Source organism: Corapipo altera, unplaced genomic scaffold (genome assembly GCF_003945725.1).
Source record: "Corapipo altera isolate COAL_440 unplaced genomic scaffold, ASM394572v1 126, whole genome shotgun sequence".
NCBI classification, from domain to species: domain Eukaryota; kingdom Metazoa; phylum Chordata; class Aves; order Passeriformes; family Pipridae; genus Corapipo; species Corapipo altera.
In genome coordinates, this window is record NW_020884937.1 from 2,176,264 (window position 1) to 2,187,329 (window position 11,066).

Here is an 11,066-nt window from a genome sequence, read left to right on the forward strand (position 1 = left end):
CCAAGAGAATGACAAACTTTGAGTGAGAACGTGGAGAGTTGGAAGGGAACAGGAACAAAGAGAGAAAGACAACAAAAGAAATGAGAGGAAATCAGAGGTGAGAGGCAGAAAATTCTCCCTTCCCCTCTAGGTTTAGCACATCTGGCTTTTAATTTTGAATTTGCACAAGAAAACCTTTATAATCCCCTAGAGAAAATCTGAAAAAATTTGCAGGATTGTGTAAAGAAATCCCCTTTAAACAGGGAAAAACCTGCAAACAGTAGGCCAGAGTCTCTTTATTTGGTTCTAATGTTCAAATTACAATTGTGTGTTATTGCTGGAACTAAGCACTGAAACCAAGTCTTCAAAACCATGAAGTTGGATTAAGATTAAGTAGATTTTAGAACAGGGATATTTTAATCTATTTTACTTCCCTTCTGGTGTTCAGGACTCATAGGGAGACCCTGTTGCCTTTTTGGCTGTGATCAAGAGACCACAGGTTCTTTATTTAGATAAAAACAAGGGAATGAGACTACGAGATGAGTTTTTCATGGGTTTGTGTGACTTAAAAAACTACAGATCCTTCCAAGACTGGCATTAAACTCTAAGTGTTGAAAGACCTCAATGTCTTCAAACTCTTTGATTGAACGATTGATTAAATTTGATTTACAGCTCATTCAGAAGACAAACAACAGGAATGAAAGCTGGTATTGCCAAGGCTAGAAATGAAAATGTTAAGGAACATTTTCTTAGAAAGTGACTCTTCCATGAGCCTACACACTTTATTTCTCAGTTTGTGACACGATGGGGATGATTAAATGTTTGTCTTGTTGTGGGTGACTGCAGGATGATGGTTATTCACTGCACATCTCCAATGCTCTGGGCATTGCTGCAGTTGATTGAGATGCAATGATTGGCTTCACTTAACATGTTCAAGAGAAATTCATTGCCCCTTGGGAAATAATGTCAAGATTTCCTTCACGGCAAAATCAATCTTTAAGCCTACCAATTGTTACATAAAAAACTTCACGTATTAGTGACTATTGTTATTCTTATAGGCAACCTAAATGTGTTTTTTTTTCTCACTTACATATCCAGGCCACGGATTCTGCATTTTGGCAGAAGCTGACAATGCTAAGGCAGGATAAAACAAAGCCGGAAATGATTTCTTTTTAAATTGAAAACCACCAGCAACTCAAGGGGGACAAGGAATGACTTCAAACTGAAATAGGGTAAGTTCAGATGAGATATTAGAAAAAAAAGGCTTGACTGTGAGGGTGGTGAGGCTCTGGCACAGGTTGTCCAGAGAAGCTGTGGATGGCACATTCCTGGAAGTGTTCAAGGCCAGTTTGGATGGAGCTCTGAGCAATTTGGGCTAGTGGAAGGTGTCCCTGCCCATGGCAGGGGGTTGGAACTGGATGATCTGTAAGGTCCCTTCCCTCCTAAACCATTCTGGCATTCTATGAACTCAAGTCAAGTTTTGTCAGGAAGGACTTAAGAGACAGTAGGACCATGCCCAGCAAATATTCTCTCATAAAACAAAATATTGTCTTTGAATAATAAAGTGTTGAGTGATCAGCTCAGTGCAAAATTCTTCCATGAAGAGCAGAGAGGAAAAGACACTTATCTGTTGAAAGCCTGAATCCAGTTGCCATAAGGTTTATATGATTTTTCCCTGTTAACTCATGCAAACGGAAAAAAACTTAATAAGTACAGATTTCCAGAGGGAATAATTCCTCTTAGCTTAATGGAAACAGGAAAATAATTATGAGATTGTCTCAGGTATTAAATATCCAAGCACACTTAACAAGTAAGGAAAATAAGAGTAAGAAGAATAAGCCTTATTAATTTCTTTATTAAAGTGGGGTTTCACTGGGGCCTGGAGGGCCTCTCATTTTAGTGGGAGAACAACACCCTGAAAACAAGCAAGCTTTTGTAATTCTTTAAGAGCATTCAAGATATTCCCTTCCAGCACACATAAATAATGGATTACCTGAGCTTTATTACCTTTTTGGCATGATTTGTCCTTCTCCCAGGTTTGCAGCACTCAAAATTACATGAGCAATTTTCCTGTTTTCCATGGTTCTGGTTCCCCCCTTCCCAGCAGCTGGAGTTTGCTCATAATAACATTTATTGCACAGTCTTTGGGGCCTATTTCCTTACACTCCCTGCAGTCTAATGAATGGTCCATGACACTATTCCAGACTCACTGATTTCCAACCAGTCATTGTTCCACGGATCAGTGTTTTCAACGTGATGACCCTAAAACCCTTGGTTTGGAGGATTATTTCGCTCCAGATCAGCATTTCAGGAAGGTTGCTGTGCTGCTGAGTCAGCACAGATGGGGACATACCCTGATCCAGCTAAAAGAAGTATATGAGAGGAGAAAAAAAAAAAAAAGGCACAAAGAGGTAAAATGAAAAATCATCACGAAGGTTGCAAGGGAAAGGGGATGGTGATGCCACGGTGGAGCAAAGCTGAGATACTGCAGAGACAAGAATATCTGTGCTGATCAACCCCAAAGCCATGGTGTTTGTTTAGCCTGGGAAATAAAAAGCTTAGGGGGAACCTTCTCACTCTCTACAGCTCCCTGACAGGAGGGTGGAACCATCTCATCTCCCAGGTAACAAGTGACAGGATGGGTGGAAACGGCCTCAGGTTGCACCAGGGGAGGTTTGGATTGGATATTAGGGAAAATTTCTTCACTGAGAGGGTGGTCAGGCACTAGAACAGGCTGCCCAGGGAAGTGGCGGAGTCACCATGCCTGGAAATGTCCAAAAACAGTGTAGCTGTGGCCACTGAAGATGTGGTTTGATGGTGAATGTGGTGGTAGGGCTGAGCTGAAGGTTGGACTCGATGATCTCAAAGGTCTTCTCCAACCATAACAATGATAACAATGATTCTGTGATTACATTGTTACAGCCCCATTTTCCTCTCAGTCACCAGTTAACCTCTGGAAAACCAAAGCTTTTCTTCTAGCTTTGTCCCTTCTAGAGGAAGATTTTAACTTCTTAGAAACACATCTAAATCTCCTCACCGTGGTCTGTCTTTGTCCCTGTTTCAGTCTCCAGAGAGGGAGCTGTAAACTTCTTGCAAAAGAAATTTGAATGCAAACCCCAAATAACAGACCTATTCCCACCTATTTTCAAGCAAGGCAAAGTCTAGACTTGGCTGCAAGCTTTCAACACCTAATTTCAGTCCTGATTATAAAATAAAACATGGTATATAAACAAGGAATATTTTATTTACTCACACTGATGTTGAGTAAATTCACCTCCCTCGCTTTTGTTTTCCTTGCACAAACACATTCAATCACCAGGACATAGAAAATTGCCCCTGGATTTTATTAGTCACAGGTGAGGTGTTCTTTCAATTAGATATAATTAAGAAATTCAGTCCAGTATCATAACATAGTCCTAAGGAAATGACACGTCTCTCATATATATATATAAGTTAATATAAGTTAATTATAAGTTAATTATAAGTTAATTATATATATAACTATATATAAGTTAATCCTTTTCTGGATGAGAATTAATTGCTCAAGATTAGTAATTAATCTCTTTTTTTTTTGCAAGATGGACTTCACTTAACTGAACTGCATTTAAGAGCTTCCAAATTTCCAAGAACAAAACATTTCAGCATTTTACACAAATAAAAGCAGGAATCAAAGGACTGTGATTTAACTCTAAAATAGATGACTGTAAGTTGCCTTTCTAAATCCTTGATTTTTTTTCCAAGCTGATACAGCGTTTTACACTTGAACGTGAAATAATTAGGATATTTACAGTGTTGTCCCCCAGAAAAACTGAAAGCTTTTGCCCTGCAGTAGCTGTTGCCTAATTCTAGAGTTTTGAATGTCCAATGTAGAGCTTTTTTTTAACTCCAAGTAACACCCCCAGGTGTTGTGTGTCCCCCCCCACCTTGGTGGTGTAAATTTTAATGACTGTTTTAGGGATACAAAAAGCTCCATCAGTCTCTAGTTTGCAAGCTGTAGAATGTCCAAAATATATTCCAGCAGCAAAAGGCACAGACTCCACCACTCCTGCAAATACAGCAGGAGGTGTGGACTCAGCAATACCTTTTGTTCAGGAATAGGGAGGCAATGAAAACATACATTGTGGTGCTGCCAAAAAAAGACATTAAAGTGGATGCTGCCAATGAAAACAGAGCAGAACTCACCATAACCAGCAGCTCACAACCACACCTCCAGCAAGGCTTCATCAGCCTGTGAAGGTTTTTTTTGTCCTGCAGGTTTTAACAATTGGCAAAATGGGAATATTTATATGAAAGGAATCATTTATTATTACAAACACTCAGACAAAAGATCTTAATCAGAATTATTTACTACACAGTATAAAAGCTAAAACTACCAGTAGTACAGTACAAGATAGGATAGTGCACTATATTTAAGTAATTGTTAGAACAATTATATTAAAGCTGGGAAAAAGGAGATAGTTATTAAGTAGAGATTTGATGTAACTCACCCAGATCAACCCCCAGATCTTTTTCCCTCAACCTCCAGGCCCAGCAGAACCCATCCTCCAGGTATCTCCCAGGAGTTACATCATCAAAACCTTCCCAGAGAATAGTTGGATGAACACACACACTCAAATATTGCAGTCAAAGTGAGGAAGGAAGTCAAATAATGAAGGGTAAGTGTGAGCCAGAATTTACTCTGTGAGTAATCATCTTGCAAACACACACTCCTGGGCCAGTGGAACAGGCAACTGTGGGCTCTTCTCTCCTGCTCTGCTAAATATTTGCCTCTCTTCAACTTCTCTTAGAGAAAAAAAAGAATCATGAGTGCTCATGTTTCCTTTCTCTTAGGAGTTTTCTCCCATATCTTTTTTTCCTCTCTTGGCATATTTTTAGCTCCCAGTTATGTTATGAATACCCAAATAGACCCCAACAAAATCATTCTGCCTTGAAATGGCTTTTGTGCTAGTGTTCCAAGCAATTACCCTTTGGAAACAAATATTCTTTATGATTTTAAGCGTGGAGAGATAACTAAGATTATTCTCTATTAGAAAACTGGATTTTTTTTTTTTTGCCATAAAGGGAACAGGAAGAAAACCATCAGAAGAAATATTCCTCCAGCAAATATTTCTGCTGTCTGAAGCCTGTCACTTCCATAAATCACTCTGTGCTCTGGGTAATACACACGACTGTACTACAAATGAGCATTTAATTAGTGCTCTAATAAAAATACCAAGCACCTCCTGTGCTAATAACCAACATTTGAGACGCTGTAAATGTTTGTCAGGTAAATATCATGGAATTGTGAGGCTCCACCTGACCTCAGGCAAGGAAAATGAGTGAAATGAATTCACTGGCTCCATTACCCAGAGATCAATTGATGGCATCCCACAGTGCTGGTAGGAGATACCAGAGGTCAAGGAAAGGCCATAAACCGGTTCATGGGGAAATGAGCCTCAGGCACAGCAGGGACAAAGCTCAACAGCTATTTTTAGGCAGTTAGAAGTTACAGAAAAAGAGTTTCACATAACCACATAGTGAATTTTATTGCAAACATCCTGGTGGTTTGGTTCTGTGACTCAACCTTGGCTCAGTGCTCTCCAGTAGGAGTCTGGAGGCTTGTCCTCCCACAGGGGTTCAGGGAACCATCAGCTGGTGTGGTGAGGACAGAGAGAGGACCCTGTGGAAGCAGGAGACACTCTGTGTGAGGCAGAGCTTGGTTCTGTACCAAACAATAAAGAAAAAAAGTAGCTCTGGAGGCCAATAAGTGTACATGTGTTTTCAGATGAATTTTTAGCACACACTAAAAATAAATTGCTGGAGATAAGCCTCCCCATTCCAGGGGAGAGACACCACCAGAATTCCATAACCAGAAGGTTCCTGTACCACTGGTGGTACTGAATCTATAAAATTATTTATACATATGCACTGATTTTGTACAAAGAGCTCAAATAAGCTTAAGCATAGTCCGGAGCCTGAATTTACACACCATTTCCACTGTAGTTGCACATCACTCAGTGCCTGCAGCCATCCATATCCCAGCCTGAGGGACTCCAGCACTGCAAAGCTCCTCAGCAATCCCACATTTCCACGTGCCTGACTTCCAGTCCTTCTGCAACTCACCATCCATGTCAGCTCCTCATTGGCAGAGGCAAGTTTGGGACAGGTGAGACAAATCCCAAAGATGCTTCCACCACATGGGACTGGCAACCTGAAGTAAAGTGAATTTAAGGGCAAAAGAGCTCAGTGGTGAGGAATGGTTGGAGATGACTCTTGGGATGAACCCTAAATATTGCTGTCACCCCATCTGAAGGCCACCAAATATAAAAAACTGATTTCTGCTTCTGAGACATCCTTTCAGGATATCTGTCCTATGACACACGTCAGCACCCACCTGTAGGAATATCTGCCCTTTCCTGTGCCCTTGTTGGCTGTTTGAACCACTCAAAGAAATGAGTAATGTGTATCCCAAAAGGAAATACAAAAATTTACTCCCAGGAAAGCCATGTGAACTTGGGTTGGGCACTTTCTGCTGATCATCATCCTCACCAGGTCTAAAACCAGGAATAGAATCAGTAGCAAAAACAGAGACACTTAATCCCCCTCCTTAGCACTGCTGACTGCAAGAGGGAATCTGAATATCTGTACAGACCTGAGCTGTATCTTCCCATAACACAGTCTAGATTTGCTGTTGGACACGAAAACTTCATCTATAATGTATAAGGAAAAATTGTCACCTCAGGATGGAGACTAAAATGCCTCTGAGTAATGTAAGAGCTGCAGTGAGGCAGCTGATAGGACAAAGCAGACACAGTTTAAACTCTTGTCCCTCTCCAGACATCAGCACTTCACACAGGGTTGTAAGCAAATGGTTTTGACACTGTGCTCTCCAGAGCTGGGAATCTTTTTTGTTCAGAAGAAACTGCCAAAATAAGGCACTGGAATCCCAGGACCTTCTCATTTCCATGGCCTCAAGCACAGCTCTTCTAAAAAAGCACTCTGGACACCAGACTGCGATTAGTGTCTAGGTAGGAATCAGTCTTCTTTCTTCATCAAAGGCTTCAAATTAACCTGGAGAAGAAAACAAGGCAATAAGAAAGTCAGACTCAACTGAATCCTCAGCTCAGAACCTGACATAGGTCCTGAGTTTGAACATATTCAGTGCCCACAGTGACCCCACTGAGGCTAAAACAGGATTGTACAGACACACACACTGTTCTGCAGGATGCTTTATTCCTTCACTGAGCTGGATTTGTCTGACTAGATGTTGGCATCTTCTTTATAAATCTCTATAAATCCAAAAGTGAACATCTAAAATATGTCATAAGGGTCATCTTTTAAACTACCTGTTCCTGTCCAAGGATCCAGGTTGACCAGCTCACCTCATGATGTCTCTAAAATCACTGGCTACAGCTACCAGTAGTACATCTAATATTTTCCCTGTCAGAAAAATCACGGAATTCACTTATTTTTTTAATTAATTATAAATTCTCTATGGTTCCCTTTCCTACCTGAAAGTGGCTCAGTGATCCATGGCTGTGGAAAATAATCCCATTTGTGTTTATACAGTTCTAAGTTACTGCAGTGACAAGAACCTGGAAAAATTAATACACTTCTGCCTTCAGACTCTGGAGGGTTTGAGGAGTGTTCAGTAAATCAAGCACAGGGCTTTTGCAAAAGAGAGGTAGAACCCAATGTTGTTTTGCTGCCCATTTGAAAGAGTACCAATATGCTGAATAAAAAAATACCAATACAGGCAAAAAAAACAGAGTGGAATTTTAGTCAATCAAATAGAAAGGGAAATTAAGGCTGCACAGGCAAATTGTTCCAGTGTTTTCAGACTTCTGAATAACTTACACTGCAGTTTCAATGTTACTTTAATTATTTTTCTTCAGCTGCAACCTACACAATAGTATGTTCAGCACTCTCTATTCCAAAGGCATCACTCTGTCACCAGGTGAAAAACAGATTCTATTACTACACTGAAGATTTTGAAAACTCTTTTCTGATTTCAAGTCAGAACACAAATGTTTGCCATCTGCAGTGGATCAGAAATTGTGAAAAACAGCTCTATTTCAGCATTGAAGTGTGCAGCTTTCATTCCATCTTCTCAAAAAATAATAACTAAAATTAGCTCTGTAGAAATTTCGGGGGGAAGAGAATACTTAACTTAAGTAAAATTTTAATTTTCATTAAAAAAATAAAATTAACCATTAGAATTTTTTTATTCCTCAAAAATAAATACTGGAAAAAACAAATACCTTTTCAGTGTCACTGATGTTTATCTTCACTTAGTAGTTAATTAACGAGTTCAGGCTTTTCCATCTTCCTTTGAAGGCAGTGAAATAATACCTTTTTTCTTTAAGTTGGATCAAAATTTATCCCAACATACTTGGGATACCCATAACCAAGTAGGCTTTGTGTCTTTTGTTAAAACCTTTTTGTTGACTGAACACATGACACTGTACAAATGCTACCCAGAATATATAAGATGGAGTTAGCAGGGAATGTGCAGCTGAACAGGGAGGAAAAGCTCATGTGTGGGGATTTTGAGCCCAAATCTGCCACGTCGAATCTTGGCAGAAGAGCTCAGAATTTTATCAGGTTCTGTGCTCTTGGTGCACAGAGAGGAAAAGCATTTATTGCTTGAAATATTTATTCTGAAAGGTGTTGCTTTAAAGGTCAAAGCAGGACCCCGGTGGGTGGTGCTGGCTGGGAGTCAACCATGACATGTAGCAGAGATGTCCTTCAGTGGCATTGCATGGGATGCAACTGGCTCAGTCCATCTGAAGTCCTTCCCTGTGAGGGTGGGGAGGCCCTGGCACAGGTTGCCCAGAGAAACTGTGGCTGCCCCTGGATCCCTGGAAGTATCCAAGGCCAGGTTGGACGGGGCTTGGAGCAACCTGGGCTAGTGGAAGGGGATTGGAAAGAGTTGATCTTTAAGGTCCCTTCCAACCCAAACCATTCAACGATTCTACGAATCCATGATCACAATTTCCATTTGCTGATCCCCTCAAGATTACAAGAAGCTCCTGACACTGTTACAGCCCTAAAATGAAAGCCCAAAGTGAGCAGTGAACAACAGAAAGAGACCAGAACAGGAGAGGTTGGATGAATTTGGAGCAACTTGTTCTAGTGGAAGTTGTCCCTGCCTGCGGCAGAGGGTTGGAAACTGTTGATCTTTAAGGTCTCTTCCAACTCAAACCATTCCAAGATTCCATGATTCTGTGATCTGACTGACTGGTCACAGGAGGTAATCTGGAAACTGGTATCTGTAGGAGGTGGAAAAATGAAGGAAGCTTCGCCCCTCAAGAAGGAACACGCTATGGAAGCAAAGATGGACTTTTATGAACTGTTTCAGAGTGTGTTTCGTGTTTAATATTGTGTTTTCTTTATTTATTGTAATATTCCCCTCATTATTATACCCTAGTTTTCCAGAACTTTCTCTCATCCCTCATGGCCCTAAACCCTGTCCTCTTATTGGTTAATTTTTGATGCAATGCAGCACCTTTCCCTGTATGGTTTTACCACCCTGTTAATTTACATACTCCTCCCTTGCTCCTCCCTAACTCCACCTTTTCTTCCAGAGGGTTCCCACCTTACCATATAAAGGCGGGAGCCATTTTGTGTTGAGTCATCCTAATAAAACCTTTTCACCTGGATGCCAGAAGTGTCCCAGTCTCATTCATTCGGAGTTAACCGTGGCAGGTTTCCAATGCATCTTGGAATGCTCATGGATGTGCAGGATGTGCAGGACACCTCCTGCCAGATTAGTTGCTTCTGTTTGAGTCCTGCCCTGGGAGATATTCCCCCTTGGGAATGTGGGAAATGTGTCCTTCATCACAGACCCACCCTGCTCACACCAGTTGACTATCAAGATTATCCTTCCAGTTTCTCTACCTTTCCATCTTCACTGTGATCTGGGGAGAATGTTTATTATATGGGATATGTGAGGTGCTTCTGACACCTACATTGCATGGGAGAAATTGTTCCTATTACTAATTATCCAGCTGGCATTGAAGAAATGTTTTGCTTCATTAAAACCAGGTTCTGAGGATTGGTTTTGTTCCCCTCCATCTCCACACACTGTGTTCTGTCACTTCAACAGGCTCTCCTCCCGGGAGACTGGACTTAGTCAAGATGTTTGGTAATTAAAAAAAAATGAATAAAAAGACAAAAGAGAGAGAGAAAGCAGACTGTCTAATTAAAAACAATCTCTGAGGAGTAGCCATCCCTCAGCTTAATATTTGTTCCTAAGTTTTTAATTACTCTTTGTTGTCCATTGTTATGAGGAGGGGCACAGGGTGTTCATGGCCTTTGTGGACAGACCTGTCCAGTTTGGTTGATCAGTCATTCCCATTAGCAAGAAGTTACCAAAGATGTGTATTTTTATCATGTTCTGCAGTATGGATTTGTTTTCAGGATCATAAAAGCAAGTACCTCTGACAACTTCTGGTGAACTTCAGCCACAGAGCCATAGCTCAGAATGATATTCCCTGCAAAATTCCTTTTCCCCAATGAACTTGCACTGTCTGAACCAACATAAACTTTCTGATTGCTGTGTCAGACCTGAAATCACACCTCTGTGGGATCATAGACTCATGGAATCATAGAATGGCCTGGGCTAGAAGGGACCTGAAACATCATCTAGTTCCAACACCTCTGTTTTGGGAAGAGACACCTTTCACTAGACCAGGTTGCTCAGAGAGCCATTTAGTGATGAGACCCAAGAATTATTCACACACAACAAAGTTCAAGCCAACAATAAGTGTTTTAACCTGTGTGCTGTCCGTGCTTGTCAAAGTCTGGGTTTTGTGTTCACTGAATGCAGAGAAGCAGAGGTTGTACCCAGATAATCTGTTCAGATAATGCGCTTATTCATCTCCTTTAATTAATTAAAAAATGCTGATTGCTGTGGTTAGATTCACCTCATGTATCATTCACCATCTCCAATAGGCATTTACCCATGGATCAGTCAGCCCAGAATCCCTGTATCCCTCAGTAGAAAGGATGCAGCTCTGTGGGTCTATTTTGGATGGGATGAATTGTGCTCTAGACCCCAACCCCAGGTCTAGGGAGCACAAAGAGAACCCTAGAGAAACATCTGA

The 11,066-nt window shown here is 40.9% G+C and overlaps 1 long non-coding RNA gene across 1 annotated transcript; it reads right to left on the bottom strand.

Moving 5' to 3' along the window:
• Positions 1–6,795: 6,795 nt before the first annotated feature.
• Positions 6,796–10,501, bottom strand: LOC113955315. The gene is made up of 3 exons (XR_003530490.1): positions 10,399–10,501; positions 7,470–7,553; positions 6,796–7,029 (listed from the first exon to the last, which is right to left on the bottom strand). It is a non-coding gene; the product is annotated as an uncharacterized LOC113955315 (long non-coding RNA).
• Between the last annotated feature and the right edge of the window lie 565 nt (positions 10,502–11,066).